At 41.2% G+C, this 25971-nt stretch overlaps 1 protein-coding gene across 1 annotated transcript in view; it reads left to right on the top strand.

Moving 5' to 3' along the window:
• The window catches only part of PIG-G (phosphatidylinositol glycan anchor biosynthesis class G), a gene marked incomplete at its 3' end in the record, with an annotated part of 258420 nt that overhangs the window by 33156 nt on the left and 199293 nt on the right, over positions 1 to 25971 (top strand).

Genomic DNA, 25971 nt, shown 5'->3' with positions numbered 1-25971 from the left:
TATGAGGTCATTTATATGTATTCCTTCCTGCGTATAATTCCCGACTACCTGGACAAAATCTCCAGCTTCACCATTACTGTCTACCAGGACAGTATCTCCAGCTTCACCATTTCTGTCTCCCAGGACAGCACCTCCAGCTTCACCATTACTGTCTCCCAGGACAGTATCTCCAGCTTCACCATTACTGTCTCCCAGGACAGCACCTCCAGCTTCACCATTACTGTCTCCCAGGACAGCACTATCAGCCCTACATTTACTGACTACCAGGACATCACCTCCAGCCTTACAGTTTGTGACTACATGGCCAGTATCAAGGGCAGTACCATTCAGCCCGGACTTTTTATGTTCCCATCTGTTGTAGAAAGCTTCCAGGTTTTCTATGAAAGCAGCTTTGAAGTGGAACAGAATTCTTCCTCCGTAAGCCATGCGTGTTGTAAGAGGCGACTAAAATGCCGGGAGCAAGGGGCTAGTAACCTCCTTATATATAAATTAGTAAATTTAAAAAGAAACTTTCATTTTTCTTTTTGGGCCACCCTGCCTTGGTGGGATATGGCCGGTTTGTTGAAAAAAAAGATTATAATTTGTAACACACATTCGTGTTCCTTTAACAGTGACATATGTATGTACTGTAACTGCATTTGTACAGTTGTTGAAAATGTTCATGATTAAGCCTGGTACAGTTTGGTGAGGAAATTTGGCTTTATTTTTTATGTTTACATGCACCGAATGTGCATCAGCTGGTTAACATTGCTACATCTAACTTTGCCCAGTAGGTCCATGTTAACCCTTGCCATGCTTTAAATGCTTCCATTAAAAATACATACAGGAAGTATTGTTTTCTTAGAGAGGGCTCCAGCTCTTGGGTCTGGCATTGGTGTCTCTTGTCCTGAACAAGTTCCTTATTATCTCCCTCACTAGATGACCTTTCAACTGAGATGCTTTGATGCTGGTTAAGAGTTTTTGATGCAAGGAACAGGAGCTACCTTCCCAGTCCTTGTATCAACCCTGATTAACCCCCCTTACCTCCCCTCTCCCATTCTACAAAACAGGACTCCAGAAGTTTTATATAGGAGGGGTTTAACCCTTTCAGGGTCTGTGCCATAGATCTACGGCTTTACGTTCAGGGTCCAAACCGTAGATCTATGCCATGAGCTCAGCTCACTCTGATAAGCTGTGAGTGGTAAATTTGGGCCTAGATGTGAGAGAATACATCTATGTGGTATGTGTGCACCACATAAAACAAATTCTGCAGCACACAGTGTATAGTTAGAGAAAAAAAACAGACCATTATTTTTTATTAAAGCAGTGATTTGGCAGTGTTTTTTCGTATGTTTTTTATAGTTGTATTTGAGATTTCTTGGTCTCATTTGATAGAATGGAAGACATATTACAAAAATAGAGATGATTTTGATTGGTTTTAGCACAGGAAATGGCTTGAAACTGAGCTCAATGTAGTGGAAATGTTAAATTTTTGCCGATGTTCAAGAGTAAACAAACGACCTCACACGTCTAATACATGCTAGGTGGTGGGTCTGATATACATTCACAAATGTGGTGGTGATATTTATACAATTATTACAATATTGCATAACAGTAAATCTTCTATTTTTTGGTTTGAATAAAAATTCATTATGTGAATAAAAAATCAAAATGGAATTCATTTGTAAAGCCTCAAAACGTAACTAATGAACAGAGGAAATGTTAGTTTAGTACCAGGAATGCCTACATTGTTTATTCTGGACCCTATTTTGAAATTGGAATATTTTGAACTTTTTGTTAAATTGGTCAAATTACCAATTTCCAATTACTTTATTTTGTAGTTGAAACAGTTGATTTGGCGATTTCTTGTTCTCAATCGATAGAATAAAAGTAAAACTAGTGAAATAGCTAAGAATTTGGTCAACTGGAATAATGTAATTGGCCTAAAATAGGAGTCAAAGTTGGCAAAATCGCCGATTCGTAAATATCGCTGTCACATCAAAATTCGCGAGAGCATAATTTCGTCAATTTTCCATCAAATTTTGTACTTTTTGTTTTATTACCTTCAGAAAAAGATTCTCTACCATTTCATAAGAAAAAATAAAAAAATTTTTTTTTTGAAAATTCTTGGACCCTGGTGTGCACTTTGAAATTTGGCCTCTGGACCCTGAAAGGGTTAAGAGTGACAATGTGGTTGGAATAAGAGTGGGGACTAGGGGACTTGTCTTGAACCTACATTATTATTTTTATTTTGGGGGCTGAAGGAATGGTCCTGTGGGTTTCAGTCACCTCTGACTAGGCCTTGTATGACCCCTACGAGTTTTAGCTCTTTGATTAAGGTGATTAATTTCCATTTAAAATGTTTGCCCTCATCTTTGTCCCACCTTTCTTGTTTCCTCAGATAACTGATTAATTTCCATTTAAAATGTTTGCCCTCATCTTCGTCCCACCTTTCTTGTTTCCTCAGATAACTATGTCGAGGCCTCATATTACTGTGTTCGCGTGGAAACATTGAACCTGTAAGGGTGTCATGTCACAGAGTGTCTTGCAATCACATACTAACTGTAAATAATACATTTATTGCTTGGTTAATGGGGTTTGAAGCCTATAGACTACATGAGGGTCATTAAGGCTGCACGTAACCTGTTCACCACCAGTCAAGAATACAGTGGACCCTCAGCTAACGATGGCATCACCTTACATTAAATCCAGCATACGATACATTTTAACGCAAAAATTTTGCCTCAGCTAATGCTAAAAAACTCGCCCTACACGATTCGTTCGAGATGCGTCCACGTGTGCCCTGAGCGCGCCTCAATTGTCCCGTGGGTGCCAGTGTTTACAAGCCAGCCAGTGCGGCCACATCCACGCATACAATCGGAACATTTCATATTATCACAGCATTTTTAGTGATTGTACCTGCAAAATAAGTCACCATTGGCCCCAAGAAAGCTTCTAGTGCCAACCCTGCAGGAAAAAGGGTGAGAATTACTATGGATATGAAGAAAGAGATAAAGGAAATGTGTGCAAAGTGGCTTGAAGTGCAAACCTTTATGGATGAAAATCACCCTCACACAGCTATTGCAAGCCGTGCTGGTGACTATTACAATGACAATGTTGTGAACCACTTTAGACAAATCATAAAGGAATGGGAGGTACAGGCCTCTATGGACAGATATGTTGTGCAACAGAGGTCCAGTCACTCTCAAGCTGGTTCTAGTGGCATTATAAGAAGAAGGGAAGTAACCCCGGTAAAGGACTTGATACCTCAAGTCCTAATGGAAGGGGATTCCCCTTCTAAACGTTAACAACTTCGACACTCTCCCCTCCTCCCATCCCATCAATCATCACCAGATCTTCAATAAAGGTAAGTGTCAGTTTGTTTGTATTAAAATTAATATTTCATGTGGTAAAATTTTTTTTTTTTCATACTTTGGGGCGTCTTGCACGGATTAATTTGATTTCCATTATTTCTTATGGGGGAAATTAATTCAGCTAACGATAATTTCAGCATACGATGAGCTTTTAGGAATGGATTAATATCGTTAGCTGAGGGTCCATTGTACTTTAATACTGTGCCTAAAATAGTGATGGTGGTAGAAGGTAGTAGTGATGGTGGTAGAAGGTAGTAGTGATGGTGGTAGAAGGTAGTAGTGATGGTGGTAACAGTTGTAATAGTGGTAGAAGGTCGTAGTGATGGTGGTAGAGGGCTCCTTCTTTAGTGATTCAGCGATTCTACCAACTCAAAAAAGCAAACAAGTTCAGGTAAGATCCCAATGGGATGAGCGGGGAAGACAGGACAGACGAAGAATAGCGAAGGAGATGAGTGTTCCTAGTTGTAGAAATAGAGCCAGGGCTTAACCCAGCAGCTGAGACGATCGTGGGATAGAGCTGGAGAGAACAGGACTTGGCTGAGAATGTGGACGACGTGGGCAAGCTGTGCAGGCTGCATCATGGTGGTTGATCTGTAGATCTGGTCGGCGATTGGTTGCTGGAGATCGGCGGGAAGCGGGATGGAGAGCGAGGCATGCTTCAATATGATTCAAATTCAAATTCAAAGTTTATTCTCTATAAGGATTACAATGCTGAGTTTACAGAATTTGGTTATTGTGTGGTTTACATGTAGTAAAATAATAATTACAGAGTGTACCACTAGAACACCTAGCATGGCTAGGCATTCCGGGCAGACTTATATTAAATCTTAAGTTGGTATTATGGCTAAGTGACTAAATACTAGTTGTGAGTTTAGCAATGTGAATGCTTTTGTTTTGGCACTATACATAGTTTCAGTATTGGAGTATCACAGGCCAACTTATGACTAGTTAAGATTCATTATTTTGAGATTGAGATTGATATTTCTGTTTATGGTCAAATGGGTGAGTGAGTGTAAGTGTGAACCACCAGGTGGTATTCGTATTATTAGTTGACAGGGTGTATCAGGGAGATAAGATGTTTTCTGATGGTAGTTTTGAAGGTGATGAATGTGTCTGCAGTTTTGGAATTTTCAGGTAGGGTGTTCCAGATTTTAGGGCCTTTAACATACATTGAATTTTTGTAAAGGTTTAGTCGGACATGGGGAATGTCATAAAGATGTTTGTGTCTGGTGTTGTGCCTGTGGGTTCTGTCACAACTATCAAGAAAGTGTTTTAGGTCAAGGTTAATATTGGAATTTAAGGTCCTGTAGATGTAGATTGTACAGTAGTAAGTGTGGATGTACTGAACAGGGAGTAAGTTTAGATCTATGTAGAGTGGGGGGGTGTGTTGCCAGGGATGGGATTTAGTGATTATTCTTACTGCGGCTTTTTGTTGTGTTATTATTGGCTTTAGGTGTGTTGCTGCAGTTGAACCCCAAGCACAGATAGCATAGGTGAGGTATGGATATATAAGTGAATGGTATAGTGTGAGAAGGGCAGTTTGCGGCACGTAGTATCGTATCTTGGAGAGGATCCCAACCGTTTTGGATACTTTTTTGGTTATGTGTTGGATATGGGTGCTGAAGTTCAGGTTGTTGTCGAGGTATAGGCCTAGGAATTTGCCCTCATTATGTCTGGCAATTAGAGTGTTGTCGATCTTAATGTTAATTTGCGCATCTCCTGCTCTGCTACCAAACATAATGTAGTAGGTTTTGTCAACGTTAAGCATAAGTTTATTGGCTGTCATCCAAGTCGATATTTTGATCAGCTCCTCATTAACAATGGTGTTGAGGGTGGCAAGATTAGGGTGAGAGATGACATAAGTCGTGTCGTCAGCAAAGAGAATAGGGTTCAGGTGTCGAGATACGTTTGGAAGATCATTGATGTATATGAGGAAGAGCAGGGGACCAAGGACACTTCCCTGCGGAACTCCAGTATCAAGTGGCTGTGTTGTTGATGCTGTGTCTTTAATGGTGACATACTGATACCTATTAGTAAGGTAAGATTTGAAATATGCAAGCGCATGGCCCCTTATACCGTAATGGTCAAGTTTGTGGAGTAGGATGCCGTGGTCTACTGTGTCAAAAGCTTTTCTTAGGTCAATAAAAATTCCTAGTGGATATTCCTTATTTTCCAATGCTGTGTAAAGCAGATCTAGCATTTTTATGATTGCATCGTTAGTGCTTTTATTTTTCCCGAATCCAAATTGGCAGGGGTTGAGTATGTTTTGTGACGTTACAAATGAATATAGTCTCCTGTGCACGAGTTTCTCAAAGACTTTGGATAGCAATGGTAAGTTTGATATTGGCCTATAGTTGTTTAAATCTGTAGGGTCACCACCTTTATGTATTGGTGTAACCCTTGCCGTCTTGAGTAATTTCGGGAAGGTGCTAGTTTCTAGTGACTTGTTAAAAAGTAATGAGATAATATGCGAGAGGACATGGGCCACTCTCTTGTACAATAATGGTGGGACATGAGACAGATTCCCTGAGTTATTTTTAAGTGACTTTATAATCTCGGTGACTTCCGTGGGCTCAGTTGGAGCAAGATAGAAGGAATTTGGGAAATTCCCATCTAGGTAGTCCCCGGCATGGGCATTGGTACGTGGGATTTTATTGGCGAGATTAGAACCTATGGTTGAGAAGAAGTCGTTTATCTTGTTAGCTGTGTCAGTGGGTTGCATTGGTGTTTCATTAGGTTTAGTTAGGACAATATTCTTGGTTTTTTTCAGTTTGTGGGTCCCTAGAATCTGAGAGAGTGTTTTCCAGGTCTTTTTTATGTCTCCTCTTGTGTCAGTGAATCTACTGGAGTAGTATAGTTGTTTGGCTTTCTTTATTACTTTGATGAGGACTGATGAATAGTGTTTAAGAATATCTTTGTGTATTAAGCCCTGTCTATATTGCTTTTCATATTGGTGTTTCTTATCAATGGATTTCAGAATGGTGCTGGTTAGCCATGGGCAACCAAGCCGTTTGTTTGTGATCTGTTTCGTTTTTATAGGACAATGTTTGTTGTATAGTCTAAGTAGTTTGTTAAGAAAAATGTCTGTCCAGTCATCAATACCATTGGCCTTAGAGAATTCTGTAGGCCAGTCAACAGTCTCTAGGTCTGCTGTGAACTTCCTTATTGAGGCCTCATCATGGAGTCTAAATGAGACTTTGTTGTATTCAAGTGGTGGTTTACTAATGTTTGTCAAGAGGAAGGTAGGGTAGTGGTCTGTAGTGCTATCTGTGATTATCCCTGAGATCATCTAGTAGGCCAAGGTTGATGTTGAAGTCTCCAGCTAAGAGAAGGTGGTGTTTATTCATTTGTCTGTTTGTTATTAGTGCCTTTAATTTCTCACTGAAGTTTGGGATGTTTGTGTGGGGTATCCGGTAAATGGCACCGATTGTTATAGGCGTCTTAAGGTTTTTTACAGTAAAATTGGCAAAAATGTATTCTCCATATTCATCACTAAAGCAATTGGTGCTAATACAAGATAATTGGTTAGAGTAATAGATTGCAATACCACCCCCAACTTGGTATGGTCTGCAGTTGTGGATTGCTGTGTATCCTGGTAGAGGGTAGATATCTATTGTGTCCTGTTTAAGCCAGGTCTCAGTAAGGAGAAGGGTGTCTTTAGTGATTCAAGGAGTGCCAGGAGGTCATCATAGTGTTTGCTTAAGGACCTGATGTTGTAGTTAAGTACTGATAGACTTTTATCATTGTTTAGGATAGTTCTGGCTTGTGATGCTGTGTAGTAAAGGCAGTTACTTTCCAATAGGTTTTGATTGTGTGTCAGATTATGATTGGTTAAGTATGCGGAGAGGAGAGAGGATCAGCGTTGATTGGTGGATAACACTTCATATCTGCGTTTTGTTAGTTTTTCGTTCCTGTCGTAGAGCCATTTTGAAGTCTTTTGAAAGCAGGTTTTGATAATAAACTAAGTTTGAGCAGACTTTTGCTGTCTCTTTCAAAGTCTGCAATTAGGGCAGTTTCAGTGTGGGGATTGCATCCAGGAGCAACAGTGTACTTGGTACTACCATTGTGCATGGAATAGATGACCTGAGGTGCATATAGCGACAGGGTGTGAGGGTTATGTATAGAAGGTGAATCAAATCAAATCAAATAAGTTCAGGTAAGATCCCAATGGGATGAGCGGGGAAGGCAGGACAGATGAAGAATAGCTCTGGAGAGGAGTGTTCTTAGTCAGAGAAATAGAGCCAGGGCTTAACCCAGCAGCTAAGGCGATCATGGGGCAGACTTGAGAACAGGAATAGCAGGGACTGTTGGAAGTAGGTCGTGCCCAAGGGTTAGGCAAGTGAAGAATTCCACATTGGACAAATGTGACACCACCTACGACTGCTGCCCCTCACCTGTCTACGGTTTATAAGCTGCTTCTCTGCTCATACACCGTATTCTATTCAAGATTGATGGACTGACCACATCGACTCAAGGCTGAGGGACTGATTACCTCACTCTACTCCTGTTCTTCGTTTCTCCTTTGCATGGACTGATGAAGCCACTGTGTGGTGAAACGTTTCCTCAATAAAGATACCCAAGAGTTGCACATGTGTCTGATTCAACAACATGTCGGTTCTCTGAACCATTCATCTACAATGATGGAGTAGTGGTGGAGGGTTGGGTAGCTTTTAAAAGTTTTGTTGTGTCGGCCTGGGGTTTGGTGATGGCAGCATAAGTAGGTGACTTGGAAGGTGTCTTCTTCTGTTCTGCTTCTTGGCTTTTACTCAGAATTTCACGACGAGTGGGGCACTTTGCAGCGAGAGTATGGTGATTGTGATGAATGGTTTGAAAAACCGACAAGTTGAAGATTGAGACACTTATGCAACATATGGGAATCTTTATTCAGGAAACGTTTTGCCACACGGTGGCTTCATCAGTCCAATACAAAGTAGAAAGGCGTAAGGAGAGGAGTTTGAGGTAATCAGTCCCTCAGCCTGGAGTCGATGTGTTCAGTCCCTCAATCTTGTAGAATGTACAGCATAGGGCTGTAGACGTGGCTTATGAATGGTATATACTTACGTACCATTCATCACAACTGTCAGACACTGCAGCATCATGGGATCTTGCTACAAAGAATTCTTCAACACTTGTCCAACCTTTGGACGTAGGTAGTAGGTTGGTAGACAGCAACTACCCAGGGAAGTACTACCGTCCTGCCAGATGACTGTGAAACAGAAACCTGTAACTGTTTTGCATGATGGTAGGATTGCTGGTTTCTTTTTCTGTCTCATAAACACGCTAGATAACAGGGATATCTTACTACTCCTACTTACACTTTGGTCACACTTCACAGACACGCACATGCATATATATATACATACATCTAGGTTTTTCTCCTTTTTCTAAATACAGTGGACCCCCGGTTAACGATATTTTTTCATTCCAGAAGTATGTTCAGGTGCCAGTACTGACTGAATTTGTTCCCATAAGGAATATTGTGAAGTAGATTAGTCCATTTCAGACCCCCAAACATACACGTACAAATGCACTTACATAAATACAGTGGACCCCCGCATACCGTACGCATCACATAACGTTCAATCCGCATACCGCTCGCTTTTATCACAAAAATTTTGCCTCGCATACCGCTCAAAAACCCGCTCACCGCTCTTCGTCCGAGACGCGTCCAATGTGCGCCCTTAGCCAGCCTCACATGTGCCGCTGGTGGCATTGTTTACCAGCTAGCCTCCGCGGTAACATCCAAGCATACAATCGGAACATTTCGTATTATTACAGTGTTTTTGGTGATTTTATCTGCAAAATAAGTGACCATGGGCCCCAAGAAAGCTTCTAGTGCCAACCCTACAGCAATAAGGGTGAGAATTACTATAGAGATGAAGAAAAAGATCATTGATAAGTATGAAAGTGGAGTGCGTGTCTCCGAGCTGGCCAGGTTGTATAATAAACCCCAATCAACCATCGCTACTATTGGTGGTACAGCTGCTGCTGCTGCTGTGCCACCGTCAGCTGCTGCTGCTGCTGCTGCACTGTCAGGTGCTGCTGCACTGTCAGGTGCTGCTGCTGCTGTACCACCATCAGCTGCTGCTGTAGTACCGTCTGCTGCTGCTGTAGCATCGTCTGCTGCTGCTGTAGCACTGTCAGCTGCTGCTGCTGCTGTACCACCGTCAGCTGCTGCTGTAGTACCGTCTGCTGCTGCTGTAGCATCGTCTGCTGCTGCTGTAGCACTGTCAGCTGCTACTGCTGCTGTACCACCGTCAGCTGCTGCTGTAGTACCGTCTGCTGCTGCTGTAGCATCGTCTGCTGCTGCTGTAGCACTGTCAGCTGCTGCTGCTGCTGTACCACCATCAGCTGCTGCTGTAGTACCGTCTGCTGCTGCTGTAGCATTGTCTGCTGCTGCTGTAGCACTGTCAGCTGCTGCTGCTGCTGTACCACCGTCAGCTGCTGCTGTAGTATCGTCTGCTGCTGCTGTAGCATCGTCTGCTGCTGCTGTAGCACTGTCAGCTGCTGCTGCTGCTGTACCACCGTCAGCTGCTGCTGTAGTACCGTCTGCTGCTGCTGTAGCATCGTCTGCTGCTGCTGTAGCACTGTCAGCTGCTGCTGCTGCTGTAGCACTGTCAGCTGCTGCTGCTGCTGCTGTAGCACCGTTGTTGGTGTGGCTTATTGAGAATACCAAGAAACAATTAACCCCAGAGGATTTGCCACCCAGGATAACCCAAAAAAGTCAGTGTCATCGAAGACTGTCTAACTTATTTCCATTGGGGTCCTTAATCTTGTCTCCCAGGATGCAACCCACACCAGTCGACTAACACCCAGGTGAACAGGGAAAAATGCCTGGAACTAGTGCTCATATTGGTGAATTTAAAGCCAGCAAAGGTTGGTTTGAGAGATTTAAGAATCGTAGTGGCATACACAGTGTGATAAGGCCTGTTCTGGAAGAAAATGCCAAACAGGACCTACAGTACTCAGGAGGAAAAGGCACTCCCAGGACATAGTGTCTCATCAGTCATTGCTGCATCTTCAATTAAGGTAAGTGTCATTTATTCTTCATTTAGTAGAGTAGTACATGCACAATATATATTGTGCATGTACTACTCTACTATTGTGCATGTGGTAAAAAATTTTTTTTCATACTTTTGGGTGTCTTGCACGGATTAATTTGATTTCCATTATTTCTTATGGGGAAAATTCATTCGCATACCGATCATTTCGCATAACAATGAGCCCTCTTGCATGGATTAAAGTCGCTATGCGGGGGTCCACTGTACACTTACATAATTGGTCGCATTGGGAGGTGATCGTTAAGCGGGGGTCCACTGTAGTTCTTGTTCCTCTTTATTTCTTCAATTGTCCATGGGGAAGTGGAAAAGAATCTTTCCTCCGTAAGCCATGCGTGTCGTATGAAGCGACTAAAATGCCGGGAGCAATGGGCTAGTAACCCCTTCTCCTGTAGACATTTACTAAAAAAGAGAAGAAGAAAAACTTTATAAAACTGGGATGCTTAAATGTGCGTGGATGTAGTGCGGATGACAAGAAACAGATGATTGCTGATGTTATGAATGAAAAGAAGTTGGATGTCCTGGCCCTAAGCGAAACGAAGCTGAAGGGGGTAGGGAAGTTTCGGTGGGGGGAAATAAATGGGATTAAATCTGGAGTATCTGAGAGAGTTAGAGCAAAGGAAGGGATAGCAGTAATGTTGAATGATCAGTTATGGAAGGAGAAAAGAGAATATGAATGTGTAAATTCAAGAATTATGTGGATTAAAGTAAAGGATGGATGCGAGAAGTGGGTTATAATAAGCGTGTATGCACCTGGAGAAGAGAGGAATGCAGAGGAGAGAGAGAGATTTTGGGAGATGTTAAGTGAATGTATAGGAGCCTTTGAACCAAGTGAGAGAGTAATTGTGGTAGGGGACCTGAATGCTAAAGTAGGAGAAAATTTTAGAGAGGGTGTGGTAGGTAAGTTTGGGGTGCCAGGTGTAAATGATAATGGGAGCCCTTTGATTGAACTTTGTATAGAAAGGGGTTTAGTTATAGGTAATACATATTTTAAGAAAAAGAGGATAAATAAGTATACAAGATATGATGTAGGGCGAAATGACAGTAGTTTGTTGGATTATGTATTGGTAGATAAAAGACTGTTGAGTAGACTTCAGGATGTACATGTTTATAGAGGGGCCACAGATATATCAGATCACTTTCTAGTTGTAGCTACACTGAGAGTAAAAGGTAGATGGGATACAAGGAGAATAGAAGCATCAGGGAAGAGAGAGGTGAAGGTTTATAAACTAAAAGAGGAGGCAGTTAGGGTAAGATATAAACAGCTATTGGAGGATAGATGGGCTAATGAGAGCATAGGCAATGGGATCGAAGAGGTATGGAGTAGGTTTAAAAATGTAGTGTTAGAGTGTTCAGCAGAAGTTTGTGGTTACAGGAAAGTGGGTGCGGGAGGGAAGAGGAGCGATTGGTGGAATGATGATGTGAAGAGAGTAGTAAGGGAGAAAAAGTTAGCATATGAGAAGTTTTTACAAAGTAGAAGTGATGCAAGGAGGGAAGAGTATATGGAGAAAAAGAGAGAGGTTAAGAGAGTGGTGAAGCAATGTAAAAAGAGAGCAAATGAGAGAGTGGGTGAGATGTTATCAACAAATTTTGTTGAAAATAAGAAAAAGTTTTGGAGTGAGATTAACAAGTTAAGAAAGCCTAGAGAACAAATGGATTTGTCAGTTAAAAATAGGAGAGGAGAGTTATTAAATGGAGAGTTAGAGGTATTGGGAAGATGGAGGGAATATTTTAAGGAATTGTTAAATGTTGATGAAGATAGGGAAGCTGTGATTTCGTGTATAGGGCAAGGAGGAACAACATCTTGTAGGAGTGAGGAAGAGCCAGTTGTGAGTGTGGGGGAAGTTCGTGAGGCAGTAGGTAAAATGAAAGGGGGTAAGGCAGCCGGGATTGATGGGATAAAGATAGAAATGTTAAAAGCAGGTGGGGATATAGTTTTGGAGTGGTTGGTGCAATTATTTAATAAATGTATAGAAGAGGGTAAGGTACCTAGGGATTGGCAGAGAGCATGCATAGTTCCTTTGTATAAAGGCAAAGGGGATAAAAGAGTGCAAAAATTATAGGGGGATAAGTCTGTTGAGTATACCTGGCAAAGTGTATGGTAGAGTTATTATTGAAAAAATTAAGAGTAAGACGGAGAATAGGATAGCAGATGAACAAGGAGGCTTTAGGAAAGGTAGGGGGTGTGTGGACCAGGTGTTTACAGTGAAACATATAAGTGAACAGTATTTAGATAAGGCTAAAGAGGTCTTTGTGGCATTTATGGATTTGGAAAAGGCGTATGACAGGGTGGATAGGGGGGCAATGTGGCAGATGTTGCAGGTGTATGGTGTAGGAGGTAGGTTACTGAAAGCAGTGAAGAGTTTTTATGAGGATAGTGAGGCTCAAGTTAGAGTGTGTAGGAAAGAGGGAAATTATTTCCCAGTAAAAGTGGGCCTTAGACAGGGATGTGTGATGTCACCGTGGTTGTTTAATATATTTATAGATGGGGTTGTAAGAGAAGTGAATGCGAGGCGTGGAGTTAAAAGATAAAGAATCACACATAAAGTGGGAGTTGTCACAGTTGCTCTTTGCTGATGACACTGTGCTCTTGGGAGATTCTGAAGAGAAGTTGCAGAGATTGGTGGATGAATTTGGTAGGGTGTGCAAAAGAAGAAAATTGAAAGTGAATACAGGAAAGAGTAAGGTTATGAGGATAACAAAAAGATTAGGTGATGAAAGATTGGATATCAGATTGGAGGGAGAGAGTATGGAGGAGGTGAATGTATTCAGATATTTGTGAGTGGACGTGTCAGCGGATGGGTCTATGAAAGATGAGGTGAATCATAGAATTGATGAGGGGAAAAGGGTGAGTGGTGCACTTAGGAGTCTGTGGAGACAAAGAACTTCGTCCTTGGAGGCAAAGAGGGGAATGTATGAGAGTATAATTTTACCAACGCTCTTATATGGGTGTGAAGCATGGGTGATGAATGTTGCAGCGAGGAGAAGGCTGGAGGCAGTGGAGATGTCATGTCTGAGAGCAATGTGTGGTGTGAATATAATGCAGAGAATTCGTAGTTTGGAAGTTAGGAGGAGGTGCAGGATTACCAAAACTGTTGTCCAGAGGGCTGAGGAAGGGTTGTTAAGGTGGTTCGGACATGTGGAGAGAATGGAGCGAAACAGAATAACTTCAAGAGTGTATCAGTCTGTAGTGGAAGGAAGGCGGGGTAGGGGTCGGCCTAGGAAAGGTTGGAGGGAGGGGGTAAAGGAGGTTTTGTGTGCGAGGGGCTTGGACTTCCAGCAGGCATGCGTGAGCGTGTTTGATAGGAGTGAATGGAGACAAATGGTTTTTAATACTTGACGTGCTGTTGGAGTGTGAACAAAGTAACATTTATGAAGGGGTTCAGGGAAACCGGCAGGCCGGACTTGAGTCCTGGAGATGGGAAGTACAGTGCCTGCACTCTGAAGGAGGGGTGTTAATGTTGCAGTTTAAAAACTGTAGTGTAAAGCACCCTTCTGGCAAGACAGTGATGGAGTGAATGATGGTGAAAGTTTTTCTTTTTCGGGCCACCCTGCCTTGGTGGGAATCGGCCAGTGTGATAATAATAATAATAAAAAAAAGGTGAATCAAATCAAATCAAATAAGTTCAGGTAAGATCCCAGTGGGATGAGCGGGGAAGACAGGACAGATGAAGAATAGCTCTGGAGAGGAGTGTTCTTAGTCAGAGAAATAGAGCCAGGGCTTAACCCAGCAGCTAAGGCGATCATGGGGCAGACTTGAGAACAGGAATAGCAGGGACTGTTGGAAGTAGGTCGTGCCCAAGGGTTAGGCAAGTGAAGAATTCCACATTGGACAAATGTGACACCACCTACGACTGCTGCCCCTCACCTGTCTACGGTTTATAAGCTGCTTCTCTGCTCATACACCGTATTCTATTCAAGATTGATGGACTGACCACATCGACTCAAGGCTGAGGGACTGATTACCTCACTCTACTCCTGTTCTTCGTTTCTCCTTTGCATGGACTGATGAAGCCACTGTGTGGTGAAACGTTTCCTCAATAAAGATACCCAAGAGTTGCACATGTGTCTGATTCAACAACATGTCGGTTCTCTGAACCATTCATTTACAATGATGGAGTAGTGGTGGAGGGTTGGGTAGCTTTTAAAAGTTTTATTGTGTCGGCCTGGGGTTTGGTGATGGCAGCATAAGTAGGTGACTTGGAAGGTGTCTTCTTCTGTTCTGCTTCTTGGCTTTTTCTCAGAATTTCACGACGAGTGGGGCACTTTGCAGCGAGAGTATAGTGATTGTGATGAATGGTTTGAAAAACCGACAAGTTGAAGATTGAGACACTTATGCAACATATGGGAATCTTTATTCAGGAAACATTTTGCCACACTGTGGCTTCATCAGTCCAATACAAAGTAGAAAGGCGTAAGGAGAGGAGTTTGAGGTAATCAGTCCCTCAGCCTGGAGTCGATGTGTCCAGTCCATCAATCTTGTAGAATGTACAGCATAGGGCCGTAGACGTGGCTTATGAATGGTATATACTTACATACCATTCATCACAACTGTCAGACACTGCAGCATCATGGGATCTTGTTACAAAGAATTCTTCAACACTTGTCCAACCTTTGGACGAAGACCTACTTCGACTAGTGGATGATACCACTATGACCCTACCTCCTACTGCTTCGCCTCACCTCACTACAGTATATAAGCCACGTCTACGGCCCTATGCTGTACATTCTACAAGATTGATGGACTGGACACATCGACTCTAGGCTGAGGGACTGATTACCTCAAACTCCTCCTCTCCTTATGCCTTTCTACTTTGTGTTGGACTGATGAAGCCACTGTATGACGAAACGTTTCCTGAATAAAGATTCCCATATGTTGCACAAGTGTCTCAATCTTCAGTATGGTGATTGTTTTTGCAGTTGAGACACTTAAGTGGGGCAGTAGAAGTACAAGTCTTGGAATCGTGGCCTTCAGACCCGCAGGTAGAGCAGAACTTTTTGTCTTTTGTGGGGCAGTTTTTTGTAGAGTGTAGGTAAGAGTAGCAACTCCAGCAATGGGTAATATGATGGTACCGCTCAGCTTCAATATGACTGGAGTTTATGAAGTAATAGTATATGGCCAGGCCTTCAGCCATAGTTTGGGCAGCCATTGTCACATCAGTAAAAGTGATTTTCAGCATGGAGGAGGCAGTAGGAATCTTGATGATGCTTTCAACTGTAGCCCAGGGATTTTGTTCTTCTATGGAGGTCTTTAGGTCTTCAACAGGTTGTATGGTAATCAGTTTGTCAAGTCTCTTCAAGAAGACAGTCCTCTTAGCCCGTAAGGCAGAAGCCACGGTCTGATAGAGTGGACAAAGCGGAGGAGGTCAGTAGTTTTTCAGCTTCAACATAGTCTTCACAAACAATAATGAAGGCTTCGTGGAGTGAGAGGATGGTATTAATCTTGACCTGTAGACCCCTGATTACCACAGCAAGGGCAAGCTTGGTGGAGTCATTGATCGTACCACTGGATGGTTTTATCTTGACTGTTGGAGAAGCTCATCTTGGGACAGTAATTGACCATCTCCTCCAATGTTGTTGGAGTTATATAGGGGTACAAAAACCACCGCCGCCTCAGCTGCTGCTTCACCACCATTATGGATGGCTTACACTCAGTGGCCCTTATATACCCAACAACAACACAGCACAACACCTCTCGTGACATACGTAATGACATATTTTATTCATTCTAGAGTATATTCCATGTTTCTATGTTATTAATATTATTTATTATGTCATATTAGTTGAATTGTGATAGATAAATAAGCCATAGAGTTGATATTAGTGTCATATTCTCCAACAATAAACTTGCCATCCCTCCCTCACACAAACAAATAGCCAATAAGAACATAACAATGGAAGAACACTGCAGGTCTACTGGCCCATACAAGGCAGGTCCTTATCAAAATGACCTCTGCCGAAAGCTACCCAAGAATTTACTTCCGTACCCAATGACACAAATCAAACTCAGCTCCTCCAACTTATATATTTGTCCAATCTCTTCTTAAAGCTACCCAAGGTTCTAGCCTCGATCACCCTACTGGTAAGTGTGATGTTAAATAAGAACTTAAGAAAGTAGGAACACTGGAACAGGCCTGCTGGCCCATACTAGGCCGGCCCTTCACATAAGAACATAAGAACATAAGAAAGGAGGAACACTGCAGCAGGCCTGTTGGCCCATACTAGGCAGGTCCTTTACAATTCATCCCACTAACAAAACATTTGCCCAACCTAATTTTCAATGCCACCTAAGAAATAAGCTCTGATGTGAAAGTCCCACTCAAATCCAACCCTCCCACTCATGTACTTATCCAACCTAAATTTGAAACTACCCAAATTCCCAGCCTCAATAACCCAACTAGGTAGACTGTTCCACTCATCAACTACCCTATTTCCAAACCAATACTTTCCTATGTCCTTTCTAAATCTAAACTTATCTAATTTAAATCCATTACTGCGGGTTCTCTCTTGGAGAGACATCCTCAAGACCTTATTAATATCCCCTTTATTAATACCTATCTTCCACTTATACACTTCGATCAGGTCTCCCCTCATTCTTCGTCTAACAAGTGAATGTAACTTAAGAGTCTTCAATCTTTCTTCATAAGGAAGATTTCTAATGCTATGTATTAATTTAGTCATCCTACGCTGAACGTTTTCTAACGAATTTATGTCCATTCTGTAATATGGAGACCAGAACTGAGCTGCATAATCTAGGTGAGGCCTTACTAATGATGTATAAAGCTGCAGTATGACCTCTGGACTTCTGTTGCTTACACTTCTTGATATAAATCCCAGTAATCTATTTGCCTTATTACGTACGCTTAGGCATTGCTGTCTTGGTTTAAGGTTGCTGCTCACCATAACCCCCAAGTCCTTTTCGCAATCTGTATGGCTAAGTTCTACATCATTTAACTTATAAGTACTAGGGTTATGGGCACTCCCAAGCTTCAGAACCTTGCATTTATCTACATTGAACTGCATCTGCCACTTTTCTGACCAAGAATAGAGTTTGTTTAAATCGTCCAGAAGTTCCATAACATCTACGTTTGAATCAATTATCCTACCTATCTTTGTGTCATCGGCGAATTTGCTCATATCACTAGTAATTCCCTCATCAAGATCATTGATATATATTATAAACAACAACGGACCCAAGACTGATCCATGTGGAACGCCACTTGTTACAGATCCCCACTTGGATTTAACCCCATTTATGGACACTCTCTGCTTCCTGTCAGTGAGCCATGACTCGATCCACGAGAGCACTTTTCCCCCAATGCCATGAGCTGCCACTTTCTTTAACAGTCTATAGTGCGGAACTCTATCAAAAGCCTTACTAAAATCTAAGTAAATAATATCAAATTCTTTATCGTGGTCAACAGCCTCAAAAGCTTTACTGAAGAAAGTTAATAAATTAGTTAGACATGACCGGCCTCTTGTGAATCCATGCTGAGTATCATTAATCAAGCTATGCTTATCGAGATGGCTTCTTATAATCTCAGCTATAATTGACTCTAGTAATTTGCCTACAATTGAGGTCAGGCTTATTGGGCGGTAATTTGACAGTAACGACTTGTCCCCTGTTTTAAAAATAGGAATTACATTAGCCATCTTCCACATATCAGACACTACACCTGTTTGAAGAGATAAATTAAAAATATTAGTTAATGGTTCACAGAGTTCCATTTTGCATTCCTTAAGAACCCTTGAAAAAACCTCATCAGGACCCGGCGACTTATTTTGCTTCAGTCTGTCTATCTGCTTCACAACCATTTCACTAGTGACTGTGATGTTACATAATTTATCTTCTTCTAGCCCACTATAAAAATTAATTACTGGAATATTGTTAGTGTCTTCCTGTGTAAAAACTGAAAGAAAATAATTATTAAAAATCGAGCACATTTCATTCTCTTTGTCAGTAAGGTGCCCCTAGTTATTTTTAAGGGGACCTATCTTATCTCTAACTTTTGTTCTGTAGACCTGGAAAAAACTTTTTGGGTTAGTTTTAGAATCCCTAGCAACTTTAATTTCATAGTCCCTTTTAGCTTTTCTTATCCCCTTTTTAATGTCCCTCTTAATGTCAATATACTGATTCATAAGATGACCCTCACCTCTTTTGATACGCCTATAAATTCCTTTCTTATGCCCTAGTAGATATTTGAGCCTATTATTCATCCATTTTGGGTCATTTCTATTTGAACTAATTTCTTTATATGGGATAAACGTTCTTTGAGCAGCATGTATAGTGTTCAGAAAACTGTCATATTGATAGCTCACTTCGTTACCCCAGTCAACAGATGATAAGTGTTCTCTAAGCCCATCGTAATCTGCTAAGCGAAAATCTGGGACTGTTACTGAGTTATCGCTACTATTGTACTTCCATTCAATGCTAAATGTAATTGATTTGTGGTTGCTAGCTCCCAGTTCCTCTGAAATTTCTAAATTATTAACAAGGGATTCATTGTTTGCCATAACTAAGTCAAGCAGGTTATTTCCCCTTGTAGGTTCTGTCACAAACTGCTTCAAAAAAACAATCCTGAACTTCTTCTAAGAAGTCGTATGATTCTAAATTCCCAGTCAAGAAATTCCAATCAATATGACTAAAGTTAAAGTTTCCTAGAATTACTACATTATCGTGCCTTGTGGCCTTAACAATTTCCTTCCATAGTAGTCTCCCTTGGTCCCTATCTAAGTTTGGGGAATAGTATATCACTCCTAAAATCAGTTTTTCATGCCCCTCTGAAAATTCTATCCAAACAGACTCTGTATGTGTTACTTCAGACTTGATACCCGTTTTTATGCAACAGTTCAAGCGATCTCGGACATACAATGCCACCCCACCCCCCTTCCCGATACTTCTATCTACTTAGAACAATTTAAAACCCTGAATGTGACATTCCGCAAGCATGTCCCGACTTTTTGAATTAAACCACATCTCAGTTATGGCAAATACATGAATGTTACCTGCACTAGCAACTAATCTCAACTCGTCCATCTTATTCCTAGCACTACGGCTATTAGCATAATAAACATTGAAAGACTCTCCTTTCTCTTTACCCTTTCTGCTCATTTCTGTTTTTCTACTAAACCTATTACTGTCCTTATCACCCAGTGTCACTGGCTTTTCAATATCTACCTAGTTCTGCTTATTACTAGTTCCCCTAGAACTCATAATATTACTACACTGGGACTTCACTGTTTTCCTGCCAAAACCCATACCACTAACTATTCCTAGTGTAAAGTCCTAACAGCTCCCTCCACTGCAGTTGCCAGTGCCCCCACCCCTGACCTAGATAAGTGAACCCCATCCCTGGCATACATGTCATTTCTGCCATAGAAGAGGTCCCAGTTGTCAATGAATGTTACCGCATTTTCCTTACAGTATTTGTCCAGCTAGCAATTGACACCAATTGCCCTGGACAACCATTCATTTCCAACTCCTCTCCTTGGCAAAATACCACATATAACAGGGTTCCCACCCTTCCTCCCAATTATTTCTATTGCTGACCTATACCTGCTAATCAGGTCTTCACTCCTACGTCTGCCAACATCATTGCCTCCAGCACTGAGACAGATAATAGGATTGCTCCCATTACCTCTCATGATGTCATCCAGACGGCTAACAATATCCTCCATCCCTGCCCCAGGAAAGCAAACCCTCTGTCTCCTACTCCTGTCCTTCAAGCAGAACGCCCTATCCATATACCTAACTTGGCTACCCCCAACAACAACAATATTCTTACCTTCCTTGGTGTCGTTCGTCGTGACGTTCCCAGTAGTCGACTCACATTCGTCGGGTAGCACTGAGAATGTATTAGATGTTTCCACAACAGTTTCCACGGCAGTCTCTTTCTTCTTCATCGTTTCTACCTTTCCATTCGTCTTCTTGATCGTCAACTTCGTTCCCTGCTGTCCAGCCACTGACCAGTTTCCCTTCTTGACCTGAGGACTCAAAACAGGAGGACTACTACGAATCTTCTTGTTTTCCTCGGTCAGTCGCCGAATCTCCAATTTTGCCATCCTCAATTCTTCCTTAAGCTGTTGGTAAAGTTGCTCGATGGAGGGCATCTTGCTTCAATCCGTAGAGAGCGCACAAACAGGTCTTCACAGAGCTAAGTACACGTCACCACTGAGCTAAGTACACATCACCACTGAATGCATGTAAAAAAAAAATCGTTGTTGATACTTCTGGGTGTCTGGAACGAATTAATTGGATTTACATTATTTCTTATGGGGAAAATTGATTCGAAAATCGTCCATTTCGATAATAGTCCCACTTCCAGGAACGGATTATGGACAGTTATTGAGGGAACACTGTACTTAGACTTTCTTATTAGTTTGGTAAGGACTGACACATAGAGTTTAAGAATATCTTTAGTTATTAAGCCATGTCTATATTGTTTTTCATATTGATGTTTCTTATCAATGGCTCTTAGTATGCTGTTAGTAAGCCATGGGCAACCTAGTCGTTTATTCATAATCTGTTTAGTTTTTATGGGACAGTGTTTGCTATACAGTCTTAAGTTGTTGAGAAATATTCCTATCCAATCATCGATACCATTGACAATGGAGAATTCTGTAGGCCAGTCAACTGTACATACTAAGTCCTGTTGTGAAGTTACTTATACTTAATATAGACAAAACCTTTTACATTATGCCCTGTACACAAAATCACAGCTTCCCTATCTTCATCAATATTTAACAATTCATCAAAATATTTCCTCTATCTTCCCGATGTCTCCCCTTTAAATGGTCTCGTTTTCTCATCTCTTTAAATGGACCCGTTCTCGTGTATGGTATGGCTCCACCAATTTTCAAAAGTCTGAATCTGCTCACCATTAAGAACATCTATACTTATTCATGTGCCTATTATACACAGAACAATACATGCAAATATAAACCCTCCACTCAAACTTCTCCTCACCAACTTAAACAGGACACATAACCACAACACAAGACACAGATCTCTTTTTGATATACCTCATGTCCATATCACACTGTGTAAAAACTCTATGCACATAAAGGACCCTAAAATATGGAATTCATTACCAGAATATATTAAAGTAACCCAGTCTGAAAATCAGGTTAAGACTCTTCTCAAAAGCCACTTAATCACCCTAGACTAAATGCTAAGTACTCAGTACACACTTACTCACCTATGTACTCCCACATCATAACTTCAACAATCACTTTGAACCTTTTATCCATTGTTGACAGGAATATAATTGAGCCATTGTTTTCACAAAAAGCATTTTAGACTATATGAATATATCCTTTGTCTTATACAAATATAATTCACTTATAATTAATAATCTACTGTTCAACTATGAAATAATTACTGTCCTACTGTACAACTATGATAAAATCCTTAGTGTTAAGTAGTCTGTAAGACAATAATGTTAAGTTGGCCCATAATGCCTAGGCATAATAGAGGCTCTCTTTGCATTGCAACCCACTATTGTAAATATAAAATCTCAATGTACTGTTTGCAAAGACATAAAATAAATAAATAAATGGTTGCCACATCGATTATTGCTAGTGACTTCAATATCACTGGCAGTATAATTATGTATATAAAATTACATATATCGTAGCAATGTATCACAGCAGAGCCTGATGGAATTTTTGATAATTGCCGTGTTACGTTCGTTTAAGCTACCATTAAAATATCAGTGCTTGTGGGCATTTTCTAATGCTATAATATTCAACCTTTCTGGCTATGGGTACTGGTATGCCTGGGGGCATTTCTTGTTCCCTTTCTCTTGCTCCCTCCCTCCAGTGAAGACATTCCCTGGGATTGTATTTGCCTGGACATCCTCTTTTCTGCAACTTTGCAAGCTCTTGATGTGTTGATTGCAACATGAAAGGCATAAAGCAATCATTCTACTCCTCCCATGGTTGTTTTGTATCTTGTATTGCTTGGTTTGCGATATTTGCATAATACATATATATATATATATATATATATTATTATTATTTTTATTATTATCACACCGGCCGATTCCCACCAAGGCAGGGTGGCCCGAAAAAGAAAAACTTTCACCATCATTCACTCCATCACTGTCTTGCCAGAAGGGTGCTTTACACTACAGTTTTTAAACTGCAACATTAACACCCCTCCTTCAGAGTGCAGGCACTGTACTTCCCATCTCCAGGACTCAAGTCCGGCCTGCCGGTTTCCCTGAATCCCTTCATAAATGTTACTTTGCTCACACTCCAACAGCACGTCAAGTATTAAAAACCATTTGTCTCCATTCACTCCTATCAAACACGCTCAAGCATGCCTGCTGGAAGTCCAAGCCCCTCGCACACAAAACCTCCTTTACCCCCTCCCTCCAACCCTTCCTAGGCCGACCCCTACCCCGCCTTCCTTCCACTACAGACTGATACACTCTTGAAGTCATTCTGTTTCGCTCCATTCTCTCTACATGTCCGAACCACCTCAACAACCCTTCCTCAGCCCTCTGGACAACAGTTTTGGTAATCCCGCACCTCCTCCTAACTTCCAAACTACGAATTCTCTGCATTATATTCACACCACACATTGCCCTCAGACATGACATCTCCACTGCCTCCAGCCTTCTCCTCGCTGCAACATTCATCACCCACGCTTCACACCCATATAAGAGCGTTGGTAAAACTATACTCTCATACATTCCCCTCTTTGCCTCCAAGGACAAAGTTCTTTGTCTCCACAGACTCCTAAGTGCACCACTCACTCTTTTTCCCTCATCAATTCTATGATTCACCTCATCTTTCATAGACCCATCCGCTGACACGTCCACTCCCAAATATCTGAATACGTTCACCTCCTCCATACTCTCTCCCTCCAATCTGATATTCAATCTTTCATCACCTAATCTTTTTGTTATCCTCATAACCTTACTCTTTCCTGTATTCACCTTTAATTTTCTTCTTTTGCACACCCTACCAAATTCATCCACCAATCTCTGCAACTTCTCTTCAGAATCTCCCAAGAGCACAGTGTCATCAGCAAAGAGCAGCTGTGACAACTCCCACTTTGTGTGTGATTCTTTATCTTTTAACTCCACGCCTCTTGCCAAGACCCTCGCATTTACTTCTCTTACAACCCCATCTATAAATATATTAAACAACCACGGTGACATCACACATCCTTGTCTAAGTCCTACTTTTACTGGGAAAAAATTTCCCTCTTTCCTACATACTCTAACTTGAGCCTCACTATCCTCGTAAAAACTCTTCACTGCTTTCAGTAACCTACCTCCTACACCATACACTTGCAACATCTGCCACATTGCCCCCCTATCCACCCTGTCATACGCCTTTTCCAAATCCATAAATGCCACAAAGACCTCTTTAGCCTTATCTAAATACTGTTCACTTATATGTTTCACTGTAAACACCTGGTCCACACACCCCCTACCTTTCCTAAAGCCTCCTTGTTCATCTGCTATCCTATTCTCCGTCTTACTCTTAATTCTTTCAATTATAACTCTACCATACACTTTACCAGGTACACTCAACAGACTTATCCCCCTATAATTTTTGCACTCTCTTTTATCCCCTTTGCCTTTATACAAAGGAACTATGCATGCTCTCTGCCAATCCCTAGGTACCTTACCCTCTTCCATACATTTATTAAACAATTGCACCAACCACTCCAAAACTATATCCCCACCTGCTTTTAACATTTCTATCTTTATCCCATCAATCCCGGCTGCCTTACCCCCTTTCATTTTACCTACTGCCTCACGAACTTCCCCCACACTCACAACTGGCTCTTCCTCACTCCTACAAGATGTTATTCCTCCTTGCCCTATACACGAAATCACAGCTTCCCTATCTTCATCAACATTTAACAATTCCTCAAAATATTCCTTCCATCTTCCCAATACCTCTAACTCTCCATTTAATAACTCTCCTCTCCTATTTTTAACTGACAAATCCATTTGTTCTCTAGGCTTTCTTAACTTGTTAATCTCACTCCAAAACTTTTTCTTATTTTCAACAAAATTTGTTGATAACATCTCACCCACTCTCTCATTTGCTCTCTTTTTACATTGCTTCACCACTCTCTTAACCTCTCTCTTTTTCTCCATATACTCTTCCCTCCTTGCATCACTTCTACTTTGTAAAAACTTCTCATATGCTAACTTTTTCTCCCTTACTACTCTCTTTACATCATCATTCCACCAATCGCTCCTCTTCCCTCCTGCACCCACTTTCCTGTAACCACAAACTTCTGCTGAACACTCTAACACTACATTTTTAAACCTACCCCATACCTCTTCGACCCCATTGCCTATGCTCTCATTAGCCCATCTATCCTCCAATAGCTGTTTATATCTTACCCTAACTGCCTCCTCTTTTAGTTTATAAACCTTCACCTCTCTCTTCCCTGATGCTTCTATTCTCCTTGTATCCCATCTACCTTTTACTCTCAGTGTAGCTACAACTAGAAAGTGATCTGATATATCTGTGGCCCCTCTATAAACATGTACATCCTGAAGTCTACTCAACAGTCTTTTATCTACCAATACATAATCCAACAAACTACTGTCATTTCGCCCTACATCATATCGTGTATACTTATTTATCCTCTTTTTCTTAAAATATGTATTACCTATAACTAAACCCCTTTCTATACAAAGTTCAATCAAAGGGCTCCCATTATCATTTACACCTGGCACCCCAAACTTACCTACCACACCCTCTCTAAAAGTTTCTCCTACTTTAGCATTCAAGTCCCCTACGACAATTACTCTCTCACTTGGTTCAAAGGCTCCTATACATTCACTTAACATCTCCCAAAATCTCTCTCTCTCCTCTGCATTCCTCTCTTCTCCAGGTGCATACACGCTTATTATGACCCACTTCTCGCATCCAACCTTTACTTTAATCCACATAATTCTTGAATTTACACATTCATATTCTCTTTTCTCCTTCCATAACTGATCATTTAACATTACTGCTACCCCTTCCTTTGCTCTAACTCTCTCAGATACTCCAGATTTAATCCCATTTATTTCCCCCCACTGAAACTCTCCTACCCCCTTCAGCTTTGTTTCGCTTAGGGCCAGGACATCCAACTTTTTTTCATTCATAACATCAGCAATCATCTGTTTCTTGTCATCCGCACTACATCCACGCACATTTAAGCAACCCAGTTTTATAAAGTTTTTCTTCTTCTCTTTTTTAGTAATTGTATACAGGAGAAGGGGTTACTAGCCCATTGCTCCCGGCATTTTAGTCGCCTCATACGACACGCATGGCTTACGGAGGAAAGATTCTTTTCCACTTCCCCATGGACAATAGAAGAAATAAAAAAGAACAAGAGCTATTTAGAAAAAGGAGAAAAACCTAGATGTATGTATATATATATATGCATGTGCGTGTCTGTGAAGTGTGACCAAAGTGTTAGTAGGAGTAGCAAGATATCCCTGTTATCTTAGCGTGTTTATATATATATATTATATATTATATATATATATTATATATTATATATATATATATATATATATATATATATATATATA

Source organism: Cherax quadricarinatus, chromosome 19, assembly GCF_038502225.1.
Source record: "Cherax quadricarinatus isolate ZL_2023a chromosome 19, ASM3850222v1, whole genome shotgun sequence".
Lineage (NCBI taxonomy): Eukaryota > Metazoa > Arthropoda > Malacostraca > Decapoda > Parastacidae > Cherax > Cherax quadricarinatus.
Note: the sequence above shows the minus strand (reverse complement) of the source record. Positions and strands in the feature narration are given on the sequence as shown.